This window comes from Quercus robur, chromosome 8 (genome assembly GCF_932294415.1).
Source record: "Quercus robur chromosome 8, dhQueRobu3.1, whole genome shotgun sequence".
In the NCBI taxonomy this organism is placed as follows: domain Eukaryota; kingdom Viridiplantae; phylum Streptophyta; class Magnoliopsida; order Fagales; family Fagaceae; genus Quercus; species Quercus robur.
The window spans coordinates 47,488,403-47,508,324 of NC_065541.1; the positions used below are offsets into that span (position 1 = coordinate 47,488,403).

The following is a 19,922-nucleotide window of genomic DNA, read 5'->3' on the forward strand; positions in this document are numbered from 1 at the left end:
AAAAAAAAAAACCCTGTAAACTTAGATTATTCTTCCAACCCTCTCCAAATTGCAAAATCCTGGAGAGGTGAATTTAGCCACCAAAACACTAGATCACCACTAGTGGTATTGAAGTGCAATATTAAAACCACAACGACATTAGAAATCTTCAAATGACTTTGAAGTAACCAAGAGATTGGTTTGGCGGTCAGCGTCTCAACTTGCTATGTTGAATTACTGTGAAGACAGATGCTTGAAGAGCAGTTGCGGCAAGAGTTGGGAGCTTCAATACAAGGCAAATTACATGTACTGGAGGTCTTGTGAGTTTGGTTGTATAGCAACTTCTTTATGGTGGATTTGACCAGTTGGGCTAGGCCCTAGAGTGTTTATCTTTGTTGGTTCACTTTGTGAACAATTCCTAATCTCTTGTGTGTGATTGTTCTTGTTGTGGTTGGTTTTACTGTTTATCCATATCAATTGAATTCAGTTAATTGACTACTTAGACTTGATATTAATAAATTGGTAAAATTGGTAGCAAGCTGATCTAGGAGTCTAAACGTAACTTTAGTAAACCTGATTAATGTTAAGAAGAAAGATAGAAAAGATGGGACCGAAAAAGTACACAAGGGATTAACGTAATTTGGCCTTATCAACCCACGTTTACACCACAAACCCCTATGCAGCTCTATTTTTACTATTCAGTTTTGTGTGTTAAAACGTAAATAAATTCACATATTGGTGTCAGCTTGAATAATCATTTAAGCTAGTAGTTTCACTTAAGTTAATTACTTTGACATAAATTTACTGTATATCTGTGAGTTCCATTTGCATACCATTAGGACGAGAAGAGCAGTCACCATCACTGACCAAGAAATTCCATAAACCTACAAAGAAAGTGGCCCGAAGTAAATGTCAGACGGTGTAAGCTGGTTCCATAAACCTAAATAGACTTTAATAGTCCAACAAGAAAACCATAATTGTAGGATGTAAGAATTATTACCAGCAAGCTCTTGCTATAATGAGCTATGTGAAGGTGGTAGACAATTCCATACTGGTATACAAAGAAGCGAAAAGCAAGTATTATCTCAACCACTCTCCCCCTGATACTTGTATATTTTAAGTGTTCATGTTCTTCCTTCCACATCTTCCAATCCGTCCAATCATCTACTATCTTTGGCCAGTCAAAACCAGATGGATTGAACACGAAAGGAGCAAACAACCATGAAGCAACAAGAAACCACATAGAGAAAGTGATGAATTGATCAAGATATGAAGTGTGATACGATTGCCCATAAGCTTCATATACGATCAATAGAATAAACAGCTCCAATCCCTTCACAAAGTGACTTCGCGAGTACAGCCTGTAGTTATCAGTAAACTTAGCATGAAAAACAATAAATCCTCGGCCAGCAGCTTGATATTTAGAACCTCCATGCAAAATTGTTCTTCCATAATAATGTGCTTTTGTTCCAAGCTGGAACATAAAGAATACTGAGACCAGTTGTAGTTGCATGATGATAATATCACTGAGGGCAGTACGAAATCCTTTTTCCAGGTCAATTTCCATAACCATAGGCAGCATTAGCAATAAGCCAAACTGGAAAACAGATTGGGTAACCAGAACCTCTTCAAGGGCCTTGCTCTGTTGTATGCTTGGATTCCTAAGGATCTCTTTCTCAATTCCACTAAAAACTAAGTACATACGCCCATACAGAAATACATATACAGTAAGCACGGTCAACTGAAACAACAAAATATCCAAATGAAGCCATAGTCGTATATTTAATATCTATACAAAATACGAACAGGAATTTGTAGAAAATCATTATGTATGAAGAATTGAACCCAAATTCTCCTCATGAAAGAGACCGGATAATGCCACTAAACCACAAGGCTCTTTTCAGACTAAAGAAGAGGTTGGAATGTAAAAGAAGTTACCATTTAAAGAACATAGTGTGTATTTAGATATCGCTTATTTTGTTGAAAATTAAAAACTAAAAACAATAAAAAAAATAATTAAAAATTACTGTTCACTATTAGGTTACTGTTCATATGCCTTGACGTACTGTTCATCCCATGAAAAGTGCACCTGAAGCTGGCTCAAAAAAAAAAGAAAAAAAGGCTGAAACACGTCTGATTGAAAATGCAGACGCAATCCAAATGCAGCTATAATAATATTAAAAAGAAAATCATACTCATTGACCAAAAGTAATCTGGTGACAAAATTTGCAAGCACATCCTAAAATAGGAATCCAGTCTTAAAAAAGATTATATAAAAGAAAGTAGTTTAGCTAACATACCATACTACTAAAATAGAAACCCACTGTTGTGAAGTAGAAGGACAACATCCTATAGAAGTCAAATCGATGTCCAAGATGATAAACATCACGGCTGAGTGTCTGTTCTCCATTTCCATTTGCAAGCTTAGTCTCAAAAAGGGATATCTGATTCATCCCCACATCACACCCCTTGCCTACTTGAATATACTCATGATGTGTTATAAATCCCTCACGCAGAGTTGAATTTAATCCTGAAGAGATAAGTCCAATATAGTGAGCAAAAAATACCAAGTAGTCAATCATCTTTAATGAACCAGAACTTACCTGCAGATATATTCTCGTTTAGATTAATCATTTTTGAAGCTTTGCTTATGCCGCCCCTTGTTATGTGGAAGATTCTATCAAATATATCAGGATGACCATAATGGAACCGTACCCTGCAAAGTTACATGGAACATTTAATAGACAAATAATAAGAGTGCAGAATAACATCAGCTAGCAGGAAACTAAGTCATTCATGACAATGGGCTCCAGCTCAAATGACACTTCCCTCTTTCATAATAATGGGATGGAAAGTGATGTCTTGGATTCAAAATCCACTAGGTGCATATGTTGAAGGAATGGGGTGATCACACCAAAATAATGTTGCACCCCCACATGCCGTATTTCTTCCTATATCATGGTGAGAAACTTCCTATATAGAGCTTGAATAAAATTCAAACTCAATAGACACAGCTCTACAGGGTGTAACATACCTTAAATATAGACAACTCCTTGTTGTAGGGTAATGTATGTTATGAAATGGTATTGTTAAATTACTTATTGTCCCAAAAACTTAAGCTGATAAGAAATTGTGAATTTAATTAATTAACCATAATTCTAACACCCACGTCATGTGTGGGCCCAAACTCCCCCTTAATAAGTTGGGCTCAACATGTGAGATTTTTAACATTTTAAATGGAAGGTAGAGCAAAGATAGGGGTCAAACTTAGGAAATGGTGAATTACTGATTGTCCCAAAAGCTTAAGTTGATGGGAAATGGTCAATTTAATTATTTAAACATAATTCTAACATGAATTAGTGCATCTATAAATAGATGCCTGGCAGAAGATTATTCACCATCCAAAAGGCTGTGGTAACAAAGCAAGGTTGTCAAAGTAACACCCAATACTTTAAATTGAAAATAATAAATTTGAAAGACTTCCATCATTCGTTAAGGAAGTTCTATTGACAGACAGGTTTTGGGGATTTGGACCTCCATAGCTTATTGTAACTATCATCAACGTACAGTCAATCCAAATGAGGAGTTACTGGAGTCTTGGTTGCTCCAAAATCTGTTCAAATTTAGTAAAAAGCTTGAGTTTGAGAAATACTGGAAAAGTTTCAAAAGTTAAGCACCATTCTCGGCGTCTGAATCCAAATTCAACAAGTAGCATATTGAAAATATTAAGAGTCCATCTCAATTGAATTTAAGAGTTTTATCAGAAAGTTGGAAGCCACAATAGAGCCAACCCAAAAAGATTCAGAAAAAAAATTCATTGTAAATACCTAACACAAAGAATTAATTAGACTAATGGACTATTTAGAATTAATTGTCAGACTACAAACTTAAGGATTATGTATTATTCAACTTTTATCTTCGAGTTTTTTTTACTTTTTTTTTTTTTTTTTTGGGTATGTTAGAAAAATACTGATTATTCCTGGTTGATCTTGCTCATCAAAGGCTGGGTAACAGTCAGAGGAATAGCAACCAATTTTAGTCCAATAAGTTTTTGACCCGAACTCGACCAGATTGAACTCGATCAACCTGACCAATCACCAAATCTACTTGGCTGTGGATGTCTTTACAAGGCTAATGGTCATTTATGAGAATAGGCATTTACATGTTCGGAATGGGCAGGATCCGCCTCAGATGGAATATCAACTATTGGATACTGCACCCTTTTAGGGAGCAACTTGTCTACTTAGAGAAGTAAGAAGCAGAATGTTCTATCCCATTCTAATGTAGAAGCTGAGTATAGAGCCATGGATCATACATCATATGAGCTTATGCGGATTAAACATCTACTTGAGGAATCAAGGTAATGTGCAATTAACTTTGGCTATGTATTGTGACAATCATGCAGCGATTCAAATTGCTTTGGATCCTGTGATTCACTCATCCAAACCTATCTTATTTTGTTCACTAGATGAGCCAGTTTATATTTGCTCTACGATCAACTCACTATATTGTTGTCTTGTGCATTTTTCGATATCTTTAGGGTACTCTCTTTCATGGCCTTCACTTCTTTGGTTAGTCTTGTCTTGTTCTCCGTGCATACTCTAATCCTAATTGGGCAAGATACCCCACTGATCGATTGTTCACCATTAGTTATTCCTTCCTTCTTGGCTCATCCTTGATCTCTTAGCGAAGCAAGGAACAAATTGTTGTGGCCCGCTCCAGCATTGAAGCTAAATATCGTGCCCTTGTTGACACCCCATTTGAACTCATTTGGCTTCGATGGCTCCTCAAGGATTCAGGTTTGTCCCATCATCTGCCACTCCTCTTTATTGTGTGATAACTGGAGTGGCATTCAAATTGCTCATAATGATGTCTTCCATGAACGATCCAAACACATCGAGATTGATAGCCATTTTGTCTGTCATCATTTGCTCTAGGGCTTTCTCAAGTTGCTATATGAATCCTCTCAAGATCAACTTGCAGAGACCTTCACCAAGTCACACCCTACGAGCCACCTTCATGCTTTGATTGAAAAACTCAAGTTGGTCTCTCACCCTCCTTGAGTTTGAGGGGGTTGTTAATGTGTATAGTCATTCGGCTTTAGGCCCACTTTCCTTTTCTTGGACCTCACACATAATTGTAGCACAAATACTTGTACTCAAGTTGGTTCTCACCCTCCTTGGCTTAGAGGGGGATTGTTAATGTGTATAGATCCATTCGGCTTTAGGCCCACTTTCCTTTGCACCTAACACATAATTGCATAGCACACACATTATTGCGTAGCACACATACTTGTATTGCACTTATATGTCTTGTAATGCACTTATATGCCTCCTATATAAAAGCACTCTTGTATAGTTTAATACTTGAGAAATACAATATACTCTTTCAGAATTTCTAATAGATAAGTTACACTCACATTTAATGGGTTTTGAAACTCAATGATCTCACTCTCTAGGACGGCCTTATTCTTTTAATGGAAGGAAGCTATTCGAAATACAACTTATAGGCATATACACAAAAAATATTATCACAAACATCTAAGAGGTATCTCTATTTTAGTTTCCATCAAGAGTTTAGAACAATGGCAAGTCCTTAGGAAGCTTTTGCAGACATTGGTTCATATAAACTTGCCAACTTGAGTGAAGCACAATGTGTGAATATTCATGAAATCTATAGATGTGGATTCATCTAAACTTGCCACATACTTAGTTGTAACATGATTGTTCCTGAGGGTTGCTTTAAGTTGGGTATTTGACCTTAAAGTTAAGTGCTACAAATGTTATTTTGATTCCTTTAGGGCTAGAAGAAATATATATAAGCAAAAATAGCTTTTGTGACTAAGAATGGTGCCCCCCCCCCCCCCCCCCCCCCCCCCCCCACACACACCCTGAAAATAAAAATAAAACTCCCTATTTGCTGATGGGAGCAGAAAAAGACATAAAACAAAACACAGTCAAAGAGTGACTTAAAGATTGCCATGTGAATGTTGACAATAAAATATATATAGAATCACATAAGCACTAATTCCATGTGGATTAAAACTTTATGCTCACCTGAGAGGATTTGCCAAAATTCGTTGCCCGATAGTTACAAAACTAGTCTCCTGATTGGACACAAACTGTGCAAGTGATGAAAAACTGCAAAATACAAGGGGGGAAAATAAGATATACTAATAAAATCAGTGTGATGTTTTCTATAGTGTGAATTGCTTCATTGCCATTATCACTCATTTTGTTAAGAGATGAGAATCTTCATTTCCATAAGCCTTAGGACATGCCATTTGTCATTTTGCTCACCTTTATTTATTTATTATTTATTTATAAACAATAAGTATGGAGACAAAAATTTTATGGTTTGTGATTGGAACATAATAAAAGTGGTTTTAGTAGAAGACCCATGTGAACGAGATATTTTTGCTTCAACCCAAACTTGTCACCCTAATAAGTTGTGAAAGTAGTTGTGTTCCTCACATTGCTCTTTTTCAAATGTGAGGGCAATTAGCTAAGAATAAAAGAAAAAAAAGAAAAAAAAAAAAAACTTAAAAGCTTGGGGGATCTTATTTCTAAAGGTCAGAATTCTTTGCATATGCCTTGACAAATCAACTGGTCCAAAGCCCCCACCCACCACCAGGCACCAGTACAATTGAAGCATAAAAGAAATGTGGGTTTGGCTTGGAGTTGCCATCATTTCTAAACCTATCTTTCAATCTTGCAAAACCCACAGCAATGACAGGTGAAGGTGAAATGAAGTGAGGAGAGAAAAGAGGAGATCAGTGAGGAGGAAGGAAGGAGTAATGAAAAAAGAGAGAAAGAGTATAACTGGTGGACAAAAGTGACTCACGGATGGTGGAAGAGTAATGGAGGTTTGGTATTGTTTGGATACAAGAAAGAAGGTGAGATATGTTGGGGGGGTTTGGCTAGTGAGTTTGACATATCATATTCCTGAATTGGCACTGATGTATTTTTTGTTAATTAGTTGGCAGTTTATAATTGAATCATGTATATTGCAGGGGATTATAGGTTGAGAAATTGCAGATGATGTGCTCCCTACCAAATGGTGTCTTCAAAACGAGAAAGTATCTCTTGTAACAACTATACTAAGTCACTCAAGTAATAACGTAATAAGTGAATTCCATGTGATTTAGTTTTCTACTCCTTTGTCACATTTGGTCTCACTAATTTCCCACATGATATTCATTCATTAGGTTGTTACATGGATGTCTTGTATAAAAGTTACAAGAGACACATTTTCCTTCAAAACACAACTGTAAGAAAATGCTTAGTTGTCAAATATTTAAATAAAAAAAAACATTATTATGGAAAATAAGTATTTAAATAATATTATTTTGCAAAATCCTGCTAAAAAAAGAAAAAAGAAAATAAGTTTAAACAGCCAAACAAGTCTCTGTAAAATTAAAAAAAAAAAAAAAAAAAAAATATATATATATATATATATATATATATACACACACACACAAAAGGGCATAGGTAGACAGACTGTCTTGGCCTTTGCATGTAGGGGAGCACCATACTGCGGTATCGGAGTTTTAATGGTGAGTTTGGAATCTTTGGATAGCTTCTTTTTTCTTTTAACTTTTTCAATTATTTGCTTATATAAATTTTTTTAAAGCCTCACTTTTTTTATAAGTGCAACGGTAATTTTGTTAACTTTCAGTAAATAAACAAATAAGAAAGTCAAAAACTTATTCACATCCAATTTATAATTAAAGATATAAATCAGGCTGACCTTCCAGTGAATATATGCTCCCTCAAACCCAATATCGTGGGTTTCTGTTGGCTATGCTGAGGTTTTAGGAATTCTTCCAGTACATTTCTCATTTTGAAAGCTTCTTCAAAGTAATTATCCTTAAAAAAAGAAGATAAAAGGTAAGAAAACACAGTAGGTCAACTTTATAATGTATTATCAGATAAAGGAGAAGGGAAACTACCTGATTCATGTCTATTGTTTGCAGGGCTTCTCCTCGAGTAAAGATGATGGCATGATTTTGATTTTCAGGTTTCCCTTCACCAACATCTACTGGACAACCTGGAAGCTTGATGCGGTATATTTCCTATTAAGGTAAAAACAAAGAAATTTATTAGTATTACATAGGTGCATTGACTTCTGCCCCCTGTAACAAACAAACATCTAAATTAAAGCAAATAATATGGAAATGCAAAGTTATATGTAAAGTAAAAACCGTCCAAGATGAATGTGTAAAGTCAATAATTTATTTATAAATTTTTTGTAAAAGAAATTAGGAATAAAAAATAAATAATAAAAATAATGACTATGTGGCTAATAACGTGGCAAATGAGGTGGCGCAACAGGAGCATAGTAACAATAAATACTATGTTTTAGCATTTACATATATATATATATATATAGTTATAAATTAGAGCTTTACAAACTATACTTATATCCTTAAATAAGAGACAAAGGATACATGCCACGCATAAGAAATAAAAGACCCAACTTAGCTATATACACAATCAAATCACTAACTAGACCATGTACTACAATGTCAACACCCAATTAAACTGAGATTCAAGGAACATAATCTATAATTTGCTTCATTTCAATTAGATTGATATTCTAGCACATTCTAATTAGGTATTTTTTGAAGAGATTTCATGTAATTGTGCCCAATATCGCATGCAATTTTAACAAATTATATGCCTAGTAGGAGTAACAGCTTAAACTTTATGGATTCAGCCAATAAATAGAATATAAATATGTGAAGTTGCGATTTACAACTATGTTTTATGTTGGCTTTATTTCATGACAAAAAGTGTTGTAATTGCATTAATTTTTTTCCTTGTATTTTATGGGATTTTATTGTATTGGGTTTAATATTAAGTTAGTGAAGAATTGAGTATGAAACGAAGATTAGTGCAGTTTCGCGACTAGCTCGCAAGGTTTTCGCGAAAAGGGCACATGAGAAGCATATGCTGGAAGCTGAAGAGTCAAGTGCTAGACTGCATTTCGCAAGTGCTTTGCGAGACAGGCCATCTCGTGAGGTACCCGCAAAACTCTCTGTCTGGAGGATTTTAAATGTGACTTTTTTACCCTTCACCCATATTATATATACCCTCATTACTCACAAAAGTAAACAAGGCCATTCAGAGAGAAAAACCCTAGATAGGTTTTCTACAACACAACACATCCATCTTTTAAAGAGAGAACTACTCATCCTTAGTGAGAAATCATTTTAACTTCTTCTTCTTCCCTCTCCCATTATCATACCTTGAGAGAAGATTTATACTCAAACACAACCCACACCTATTCAGTGTGTAGAAAGTGTTTTGGAGCTTGAGAAGTTTTGAGAATTTGCTAAAAGAAGCCAGTGAGGCTTGACAGATACAATCGGGCATATTGCAGGATCCAAAAAGCTAGAGAATATATAACTTTGAGAAGTCCATTGCTAGCAGGAGCTTGGAGGACTCAAGTACATGGGTAGACTAGGCTTGGAGGGTCTTTTATTATTCGTGTACTCCAACTTTATTTTCTAGTGGATTGATTTCGACTTGGAGGGTCGCGAAAATGTTTTTCGCCAAGTTCTTCGATTTCCTCTTCGATAACACGTTTCGGTGTTATCTTGTATTTGCATCTCTCTTCCCTACTCTTTAAACTTTCATTTTATTGTTGATGATGAAGGAATATGGCTTAGGGTAGAGTTATCAGTTCATTGCGCTTATTTACTCTTGTTCCACACTTAGTCTAAATTAGATTAAAAACAATCTAGCCATAATTTTTAATTGGGGTCTGAACAATCTCTTGTGTATTAGCACAAATCCAAGCTTTCAAAATAGATCAAAAAACTATATGCTATTGTTTCATACCTCATCTAACATCTCCCCTCTCTTGACAAGAACAGAGTAATATAACTTTTGAGATTTTCCATTTGCTATCTCCTCCCTTTCATCTATGTAAGCAACGCGTAGAGAAGGATACCTATATAGATTTTAAATATTATTAAGATGCTACTCACATCTTGGATCTCTTTGGAGAAATACTATTGTTCAATGAATTGTAACAATGACTCACGTCAACATCAGATTTAGAATATTATTGTAACAACTTCTTTTTTTGATAAGTAACGTAAGAAATTTTATAAAGAAAACCAACCAAGTACACTGGAAGTGTACTACGGTGGCACAAATCAAAAACCCAGATTACAATGATCTATAATATTGGGGAGAGAAAAACAAGAATAGGAAGGCAAAACTAAACCCCACTCAAGGAGAGTACGAAAAAAAAAAAAAAAAAAAAAAAAAAACAACTTAATGTCAAGAATAGACCGTTCACAATCCTCAAAGCATCTAGCATTCCGCTCTCGCCATAAGAACCAAAACAAACAATGTGGCACAAACCTCCATAAACCTATATTTCGATGTCTACCATACTTTCCCTGCCAAGAAGCTAATACCTCACTAACTTTATACGGCATAACCCAATGTATACCAAACAAACAAACACCATAGACCACAACTCATATGCTATAGGACAATAAAGAAGAAGATGATCCTCTGATTCTCCACACCATTTACACATAAAGCACCACTTTAACATTGCAATATGCCTCTTCCAAAGATTATTTGTAGTTAAGATTTTACCTAAGGCAGCAGTCCAAGAAAAGAATGCTACTCTAGGAGGAACCTTGGATTGCCACACCATTTTCCAAGGAAAATCAATGACAGAAGAAGAAGATAAAGAGTGATAGAAGCCTCGAACCTCAAAACCTCTCCTCATTGCTGCCTTCCAGCAAAGTTTGTCATCGCCAGCACCTTGCACATTTGTGGAATAAAGCACAACCCAAAAAAGATCAAATGATTCTGATTCCCAATCTTGTGGTGGACATCAGAACCGAATGTCCCAATGAAGCCTCCCATTAGAGAAACGCATCACCTCTAACACAAAAAACTCCCTTGCCTAACTAATATTATACAATTCTGGAAATGCTTCCTTAAGGGAACAATCCCTACACCATACATCCTCCCAAAACTTTATACTAATACCATCACCCACATCAAACCAAAGAAGTTTAGAAAAGTCCAGCCAACCATTTCTAATGGATTTCCACACACTAACACCATAGGTCCCTAACACCGGTTTGGTACACCAACTACCCCCTTCATCCCCATATTTAGCCTCAATGACCTTCCTCCAAAGGGCATCTCTCTCCGTTCCATATCGCCACAACCGTTTGCCTAACAAAGTAGAATTAAATCTTCTCAGTTGTCGAATCCCTAAACCACCATTCTGCACCGGCATACAAACCTTAGCCCATTCCACCAGAGGAACCTTAGGAGCATCAATACCACCATTCTGCACCGGCATACAAATCTTAGTCCATTTTTTCTTATAAATTTAAATGCTATTTCAATCAAAATTTTCTGGTAAATTTTTTTTGGAAACATAAAGAGTGTAGTTAACTTTAATTCTTTTATATCTTGGCTTATTTTGGAGTTGCAACTTGGATCATGGAAAGCATTTTCCTTTACTTATCTATTTGTAGTTTGGTACTTAGTTCCTAACTAAAAAAAAAATTGGAGAAATTTTTTTTCTGTTTTGTTTTTCTTTTTTTCTTTAAAAAAAAAAAAAAGAAAAAAAAAAGAGAATATTACTCTAGTTAATAGAAGTGCATGCTATAATATTACTCTAGTTAATAGAAATGTAGTCCTATATAGAATAAAAAATTACACTATATTAAATTTTGACATTTATGAAGGACAATTTTAATGATTATTTAACATACATAATCATTACTAATGTTCTTTGTCTTTAGTTTTGAAGAAAACTAGGATTGTACCATCCTCAATTCGATTCTACGATTAGATCTATAAAGTCCTTACACTGAACCTATGTAGAATCCTGATTTTAACAACCTTGTGCAAAGGCATGAAGTTGGAGCTTATAAAATATAACAGGGCCTTACAAATAACTCTATCCCTAAATAAGAGACAAATAAGAATAACACAAGCCATTGATAAGGAATGAATGACAAACAAATCAGCCAAACAATCATATACACAAGGAATTTACTAACTAGATCATGTGCTACAATAACAGTACCCAATTAAACTGAGATTCAAGGAACATAGACTTTAATTTGCTTCATTTGAATTGGATTATTGGTATGACACATTCTAATTAGTTTTTTTTTTAGTGGAGATTATTTGTATATATGCCCAATATCACATGCAGCTTGAACAAATGATAAGCCTAGTAGGGGTAACCACTTAAACTTAATGCCTTCAGCCAACAAACAGAATATAAAGACATCAAAAATAAATAAATTATTCTTGCACACCTCATCTAACTTCTCCCCTCCCTTGACAAGAACAGAGTAATACAACTTCTGAGATTTTCCATTTACCATCTCCTCCCTTTCATCTATGTAAGCAACACGTAGAGATGGATTCCTAAAAAGAGTTTAAATATTTCAAAGATGTCATTCACGTTTTGGATCTCTTTGAAGAACTATCAATGTTTAATGAATTGTAACAGTGACTCGCGTCAACATCAGATTCAGAATATTAATGTAACAACTTCTGTCTCTAGGATCATCAGATTTTTTCTGATTTCCATAAACCTGGCAGGAAACAACATATGTAAACTTCAAATCAGCCAGGGCTTGTGCACGATCTTGAAAAGCCTTATGATCAAGAAATAACTCAAAGTTCCGATAGCCAAGAAGAATAGCTGCAAAGAAAACAATGAATAGATCATCAAAAATGTCTTGCCATAGCATTAACTTTTAAAATATGTTGGAATCAAAAGTTAAACGAATTAGTTTACAATTAAATATGTATCTGTGACAGAAAACACTGACCATCATCGTCAGCGAATTCCAGGAACATTGAAGTTCTAGAGCCTGCTTATAGTACATCATCCCTCTCACTGGCACAAACACATTGATGGAGATGCAAAGTATAAGTTGGATTCATAAACAATTATGGTTAAGGACAGACCACAAAATTCATCATTATCAAACCTGTTCTAGCAAGTGTCTGCCCCTTGTAAGATACCCAGAGACGAATGAACTCCATCTTTTCTTTCTCACGATTCTCCTCTTTGGAATCTTTTATAACATCTTTTATGCGTTCTAGGAAATTGGTGCATTCATCTAGTTTGTGATCAGATAGGCAGTTCTAAGTTCACAGCTGTCATATAATAAAAAGTATAACATAGCAATGAAATTGAAACTAACCAGGATATATTTTTTGAAGGTAGAACAAAGTTGATATCCCATCCTCATTTTCCTTCTTTAGTTCATCTTCAAAATAAAGTACATCTTCTTTGAAATATGGAGTTAAAACACTAGGCCATAAATCAGAAAAAAAAAAAAAAAAATGAAATGTCATTGGAATAATAGTTTGAGAATAGTTGGTAATCTACCAGCTGATCTCCAACAAAAATTTGTAGACAAGGGCATGCTAGAATTCATATGCTATCAAGTAACGAAGCGAAGAGTCAAACGTGAAGTAATGAAAAAAAAAAAAAAAAAAAAAAAAAAACCAAATCTAGAATTCAATAATTACATAATATTAGCACGAGAACCATATTAATCCTTCAATTTATACCAAGCTGCAGTAATTAGTCACAAATGATTTAGGAGTTAGTTTTTGGCATCATACCATATTCTTTCCATATTAGAAACAATGAATCTTTTTTTAAAAATTGTTTGTATTCTTTCCATTTAAATTCCTTTTTTTTTTCTGACAATTTTTTGTTTTTGTTTTCAGTGACTAACCTAAAGGACAGCATGTTTTGGACTTTGGGAGCTTTTGGCATATTCATAAATAGGGAGTTGGCAAAGAAGGTAATGCGTCGGCGAGCCTCCAAGTTCTGAGGCACATTTATGGCAGACTCCTTGACGTTCAAAAGCAAATGAAGCCTAACGACCTATAAAGAAACATAAGAGATAAATAACAAAGAAGATCTTAGATAAAATAGTAAACATTTTTAATTGCAAGTGTGAGTGCAAGGACTACCTTCTCCTTCCATGATTTGTTTAGCATCAGTGGGAAGTCTAGCCTTTCAAACCTTTGCTCTATCTTACCATCTTCAGCATGGTGAGTGCTTTCAAGGATTCTAAAATGGAACAGAAAATCCAACAGTATACCGGAGTCATGAAGGTTCATTCTAAAGTTAAAAAACAACAATTATGTCTCCACTAAGTATACGTTTCTCACTACTTACTTATGACCATCAATCATAATATCCTGTGTAATAATCTCCATAATGTCCTGGAGGACATTGATTATTTGAGGCTCAGAAAAATGTTCACTTTCTGCTAGCTGTCAATTTACAAACATGATTAGCAAGAAAGTAAGAATTAACGAGTACAATGTCCATACTATGTCAATCAGTTCAATGATGAAGTTTTCAACAATTAAAACAATAGGGAAACATAAAGGATGAATGTTACCAAGAGCTTTAGAAATTTCTCCAACTTCTCACTGAGCTGAGGCTGCTCACTCATCTTGAAATGATTTATAAATCTGCCCTGCTCTATACTCTGTTCTACTTCATAACATATATTCCTTAAAATCCTGATCATCAATCAATCAATCAATATATTACTAAAAGTTGAAGCGTGGCATTTATAGCTGCTGAGCTCCTGTTGCGCCACCTCACCACCACGTCATTCGCCACATAATTAATATTTATTCCTTTTTTTTTTTACAAATATATATATATATATAGATTATTGACTTTACATATTCATCTTTGTCGGTTTTAACATCTATATATAATTAATATTTATTCCTATTTTTTTTTACAAATATATATATATATATAAATAGATTATTGACTTTACATATTCATCTTTGTCGATTTTAACATCTATATATATTTCTTTTTTATTTCCAATTTTTCTATAATTTTTTTTTTTTTACATTCACTTATTTTTTTAAATATTTACATTTTCTTCAACCTTTTTTCTTCCTTTACCTTTTCATCTCCCCACTACCCTCTACTTTAATATTGCTATTCATCCTTCTCTTCATCTTCCTTTATTTGTCTTTTCTTATCCCTTTTCTCTTACTATAAATTTGTCACTCTTTTTCATTCTTTGCATAGTTTTCTCTCACAAAAAGGTTCTCTCTCTCTCTCTCTCTCTCAATGTTTTGGTGGATTTTATTTTTTATTGTATCTCTGCTTTAGGTTGATAAAATTTTGTATTTTTAAGAACTCTAATTTATGTTGATACGATTTAGTTTTGTGTTTTAAGTTATTATTATTATTATTATTTTGCTCTTTGATTGTTAAATTTTATCCGATTACATTATAAAAAATTAAAGATAGTAGATAAAAATAAAATAGTATTCCATTACATAGCATAATTTGGATAATTTAGTGTTTATTGTTATATCTTTTAATTTTTCTTATTTTTTTCTTCTCTTCCATTTTACTCAATATTGAAATTCAACCACATCCTCCTTATCATTAAATTATTTATATTTTCTCTCTCTTTTTGTTTTAAAAAATAAAAAATGTAATATTTTACTTAAATTCAAATAAAAGAAAATTGTGCTCATCAAATTGTACTCATTTTTTTTTTTAACATTTACACTTTCTTCAACCTTTCTCATTCTCTTTACCTTTTCATCTCCCCAAAAATTCTACCTTGATATCACTCTTCCTCTTTCCTTTTATCTTCCTTTATTTTGTTTTTTTATATTATCATCCTCTTAATATAAATGTATCATTCACTCTTCTATTCTTTACATAATTTTATCTCACAGAAAAGTGGTTGTTTCCCACTCTTTCTCCCTCAATTTTTTGGTAGATTTTTATTTTTATTTTTCTTGCATCTCTATTTTAGCCTGATAAAGTTTTGTATTCTTTAGAGCTCTATTTTGGTTTATGGGATTTAGCTTTGTGTTTTAAGTTTTTTTATTTATTTTTTATGTCTTTGATTGTTAAATATTATCATATTTCATTATAAATAATTAAAAATAGTATATAAGAATGTACTATTATTATATTACATAGAATTATTTGGATAAGTTAGTGTTTATTGTTATGTATTTTTTTATTATTTTTTTTCTCATATCATTTTATTTAACATTTAAATTCAACCACATCCCCCATATATATCATTAAATTATTTATATTTCCACTCCTTTTTTATTTTTAAAAATTTTAAATATAATATTTTGCCTAAATTAAATAAATAAAATTGTCTACATTAAGTGGAGTAATGATAGGGAAACACTCATTCTCACACCCAATGCATCAAAGGAAGAATGAAATACAAAACAAATCAAGTTAGAAACACTAAATAAAAAATAAAAAAATTAATAATGCATATTTAATGTCATAGAATCATCATCAAATTTTGGAAAACGATAGGTTGCCAGTGGAGAGAGAGAGAGAGAGAGAGAGAGAGAGAGAGAGAGAGAGAGAGAGAGAGAGAGAGAGAGAGAGAGAGAGAGAGAGAGAGAGAGAGAGAGAGAGAGAGAGAAAACCAATACAAAGTAATAAAGAGTAGATAAAGAAAAAAAAAAAAACCAAACGTCAATTAGTAATCGTTGATTGGAAAACAAAGAGGTTGTTAGGAGAAGTAAAAAATAAAATAGAGATTACCGTGTGGAGAACATTAAAAACTTTACAGTGTAGTAACATAAACTGTTTAATTCACTTAAAAAATTAAATCAACAATCAATAATTAAATACAATCATAGTACTAAATTTAAATTTAAAACTAATCAAATTCTAACTATGGAAACCATATTAATCATAACTAAAAAAGAGATGTTCTCTGATAGTAGTAGAAATTGAATAAGAAATAAAGTTAGAAAATTTAAAAATCCATTTTTTGACATTTCATTTAACCTTATTTATAATATATAAATATATATATATATATATATATATATATATAATTTTCATGCACTATTACTTTCGAAAATCTAATGAACAATGCTACCTCTCATTTATCGTCTTTGTTATGCAAATCATCAGTTAGTAAATATATGATAATGGTAAGAAGCGTTACAAATGAGATCACTAAAAAAAAATATAAAATTAATTAGCCACTATCATTATGGAGTAGTAGTCTATAATTTTACGCATCCAAAAAAGTGGAATACATAGAGTTTTTTTTAAAGGTATGTGTAAAGGTAAAAAAAAAAAAAAAAGGGTATATTTAAGGTTTTTGTTAACTTAAAAACTAATGAAAATCAAATGGTTAATAACTAAAATTATAGTATTAATAAAATATTTAATGAGACCATCCTAAAAAAATTACCGCGCGCAACGCGCGGGTATGCGACTAGTTCACAATAAAAATTAAGACATCATGAGTCTTGCAAGGTCGCCTCTAAGATTATTTAGACCATTCAAGCTGGTAATGCAAATGATTCTGACTTACATCTTATCTGATTCTAATTCCAGAAGGGCATATATAATATCTCTGAGTGTCTCATAGCATTCAATAACTGCTGAATGCATATAATCATCACTTGTAATCTTCCGAAACAAATCACCATCATCCTTCCCTTTAAAATCTTTTGCCATTTCTAATGCTATAGGAATCTACCACATGTGAGAAAAAAAGTGCGTAAATAACAAAAATGTTGTGTTCAATATTAAAATTAACACAAGTAACATGAAAAGAATATACCTTACTAGCAAGCAAAAAAGGAGGCCACTGCACAACAGATACCTCACTTGAAGAATATGGAACAAGCAACAAGTCTCTGTCCCTGAATGATTAAAAGTCAAATAAAACAATTAGAGATATAATATGATTCATTTGATATAAAATGAATTACTGGGAAAGCAGCAATCAGAACCTATTGCTTATAAGGTCTTCCATTCGCATTGAATATATGAATTCATTCCACACTTGAGAAAACTTGGCAATGGTCTTCCGGTGAAGGAGGTTCTCCTGCCATGACAAAGTTTAGAATGTAGCAAAAGACAATGAAGATGAAAGACACCAGGTCAAACATATAAAGATTGATCAACACACTTGCATAAATTTCCAGATCACATAGGTGTGAAGCTTTATTTGTATTCGGTAAAAAAATAAATTTATATTTCAAACATAATTTACTGAAGTTTTAAATACTAAAGAACTTTGAGCAAACATTACAAGATTGATTAAAGTTGAAATTACCTTGTTTTCCCTTTCGAATTCATCGTTGGCTTGTGGCGCAAGACGATTTCTGAAAGCTGAAGGCACAGCTTCAAATCTGGATCGCAAACATCTTGAGTTCTGTTCCCTTTCTTTTTTCTTTTTTTATATTTATTTATCAGAGAAAAGGGAAAAAAAAAATTCCACTGACCTCACCCAAATGGCTGAAGGCTCCATGAATTCCACCAAACAGAGTAGAATATATGGCATACCATATTTGTGCATCCATAAAATAGACCTATATGGCAAAACAACTTAAAATAATGGCGTATACAGTTTTATAATGTAAAGAACAAAGATACAGCATACTGACTTAAAATTTATTTCAAGGAGAGTTTGTCTTGGATCCACCTACCAGGACAATTGGAGCCCATATTGCAATAACAACGCCCATATTATGTGTAACTACAGCACAGTTTCAGATTGTGACTTAGCACAGTCTACAACTTCAAATATAAAGAAACTAGGAAGTGCAATAAGAAGGTTATTATGTTACCATTTGGAAAGAACTCATGCCACTGATAGTTATCGATTGGAATCTCCATTATCAACTTTGTTGGTCCAACTAGTGGCAGTATCTATTGACAGAGCATATAAAGGGATCTTAAACAACCTGAATTCCACATATTCTCAAAGAAACAAACTAGTTTCCATATAATGGAACAGCATTTTAAAAAATTAACTGTAAAAAAAAGATTCCTTTTTTTTTCTTGGTCTGAAGGGAATCTGATTATTAAACCCTGATTTGTGTAGAATTAGCTGCGTTAGTTCATCATTTCAGCATCCAGTAGTCAATAGGAAGTAAAGGAAGTTTAATTGTATATTAAATGTACATCTTCAGAATCTTCTCTTTTATTTTAAAATATTGAAAAAAAAGAAAAAAAGAGACTAAGGTACACTTTTGGCACTTATAGTTTGGGGTTGTTTTCATTTTGGTACTTTATGCTTAAAAATTATCATTTTGGCCCTTCAAGTTTGATTATGTTTTCATATTTTCCTTGCCATCCATTTCCATTTGTAATCTAGTGACGCTTGGCATTATATGAGTGATGTTTATTAATGGATAACCCTTATTTGGCACTAATAGTTAGATTACCAACATAAATGAATGGTAGGGCCAATATGTAAACAAAATCAAACATGAGGGCAATATGAAAAATTCTGAAATGTAAAAATGACCAAAGTAAAAACAACCCCAAACTTTAAGGGTCAAAAGTGTTGTTTAGTCTTCTATCATTAACACATGTTTCATATGAATTTGCAGAAACCACACATTTTTACTTAAAGTCATTTTTTAAGCAGTAACAAATATTTTTTTGGATAAATAAGGACCAATATGTATAAAAAAAACTACTTTATGCAAAGGAGCACAAATTAAAACCAATAACAAAAATTTAACATGTAATTCATTATGTGATGCAATTCACATCTAAAGCTGGTTGTTACTGGTGCTTATGTTGTATGATAAGTAGTTCATTTTTACCTTTAATAGCCTTTACCACTTGTAACAGAAAGTTAGCTGATAGGTTGTTAGTGATAAGTGCAATAGCCTATTTGTTAGTTAGAGAAGATTTTTAGGCTTTGGCCAATCACATGGCAGCCACATGGTGGGTTCTTGTAACTAACTCAGTAGCTTGCTTATGTAACTATAAATAATCAAGGCTGCCCTCATTGTAACTAGTTGAATTTGAATCCAAGAAATATTTGCCTATGAGGTATTATTCCAAGAGTGTGTCTCTTGAAGAACTACTTCATTTTTTCTTTTCTCTAAGCAACTTAGCTTTCT

The 19,922-nt window shown here is 33.1% G+C and overlaps 1 pseudogene; it reads right to left on the bottom strand.

The window, feature by feature from the left end:
* Positions 1–738: 738 nt before the first annotated feature.
* On the bottom strand, positions 739–18,891 carry LOC126696727 (callose synthase 7-like; annotated as a pseudogene).
* Between the last annotated feature and the right edge of the window lie 1,031 nt (positions 18,892–19,922).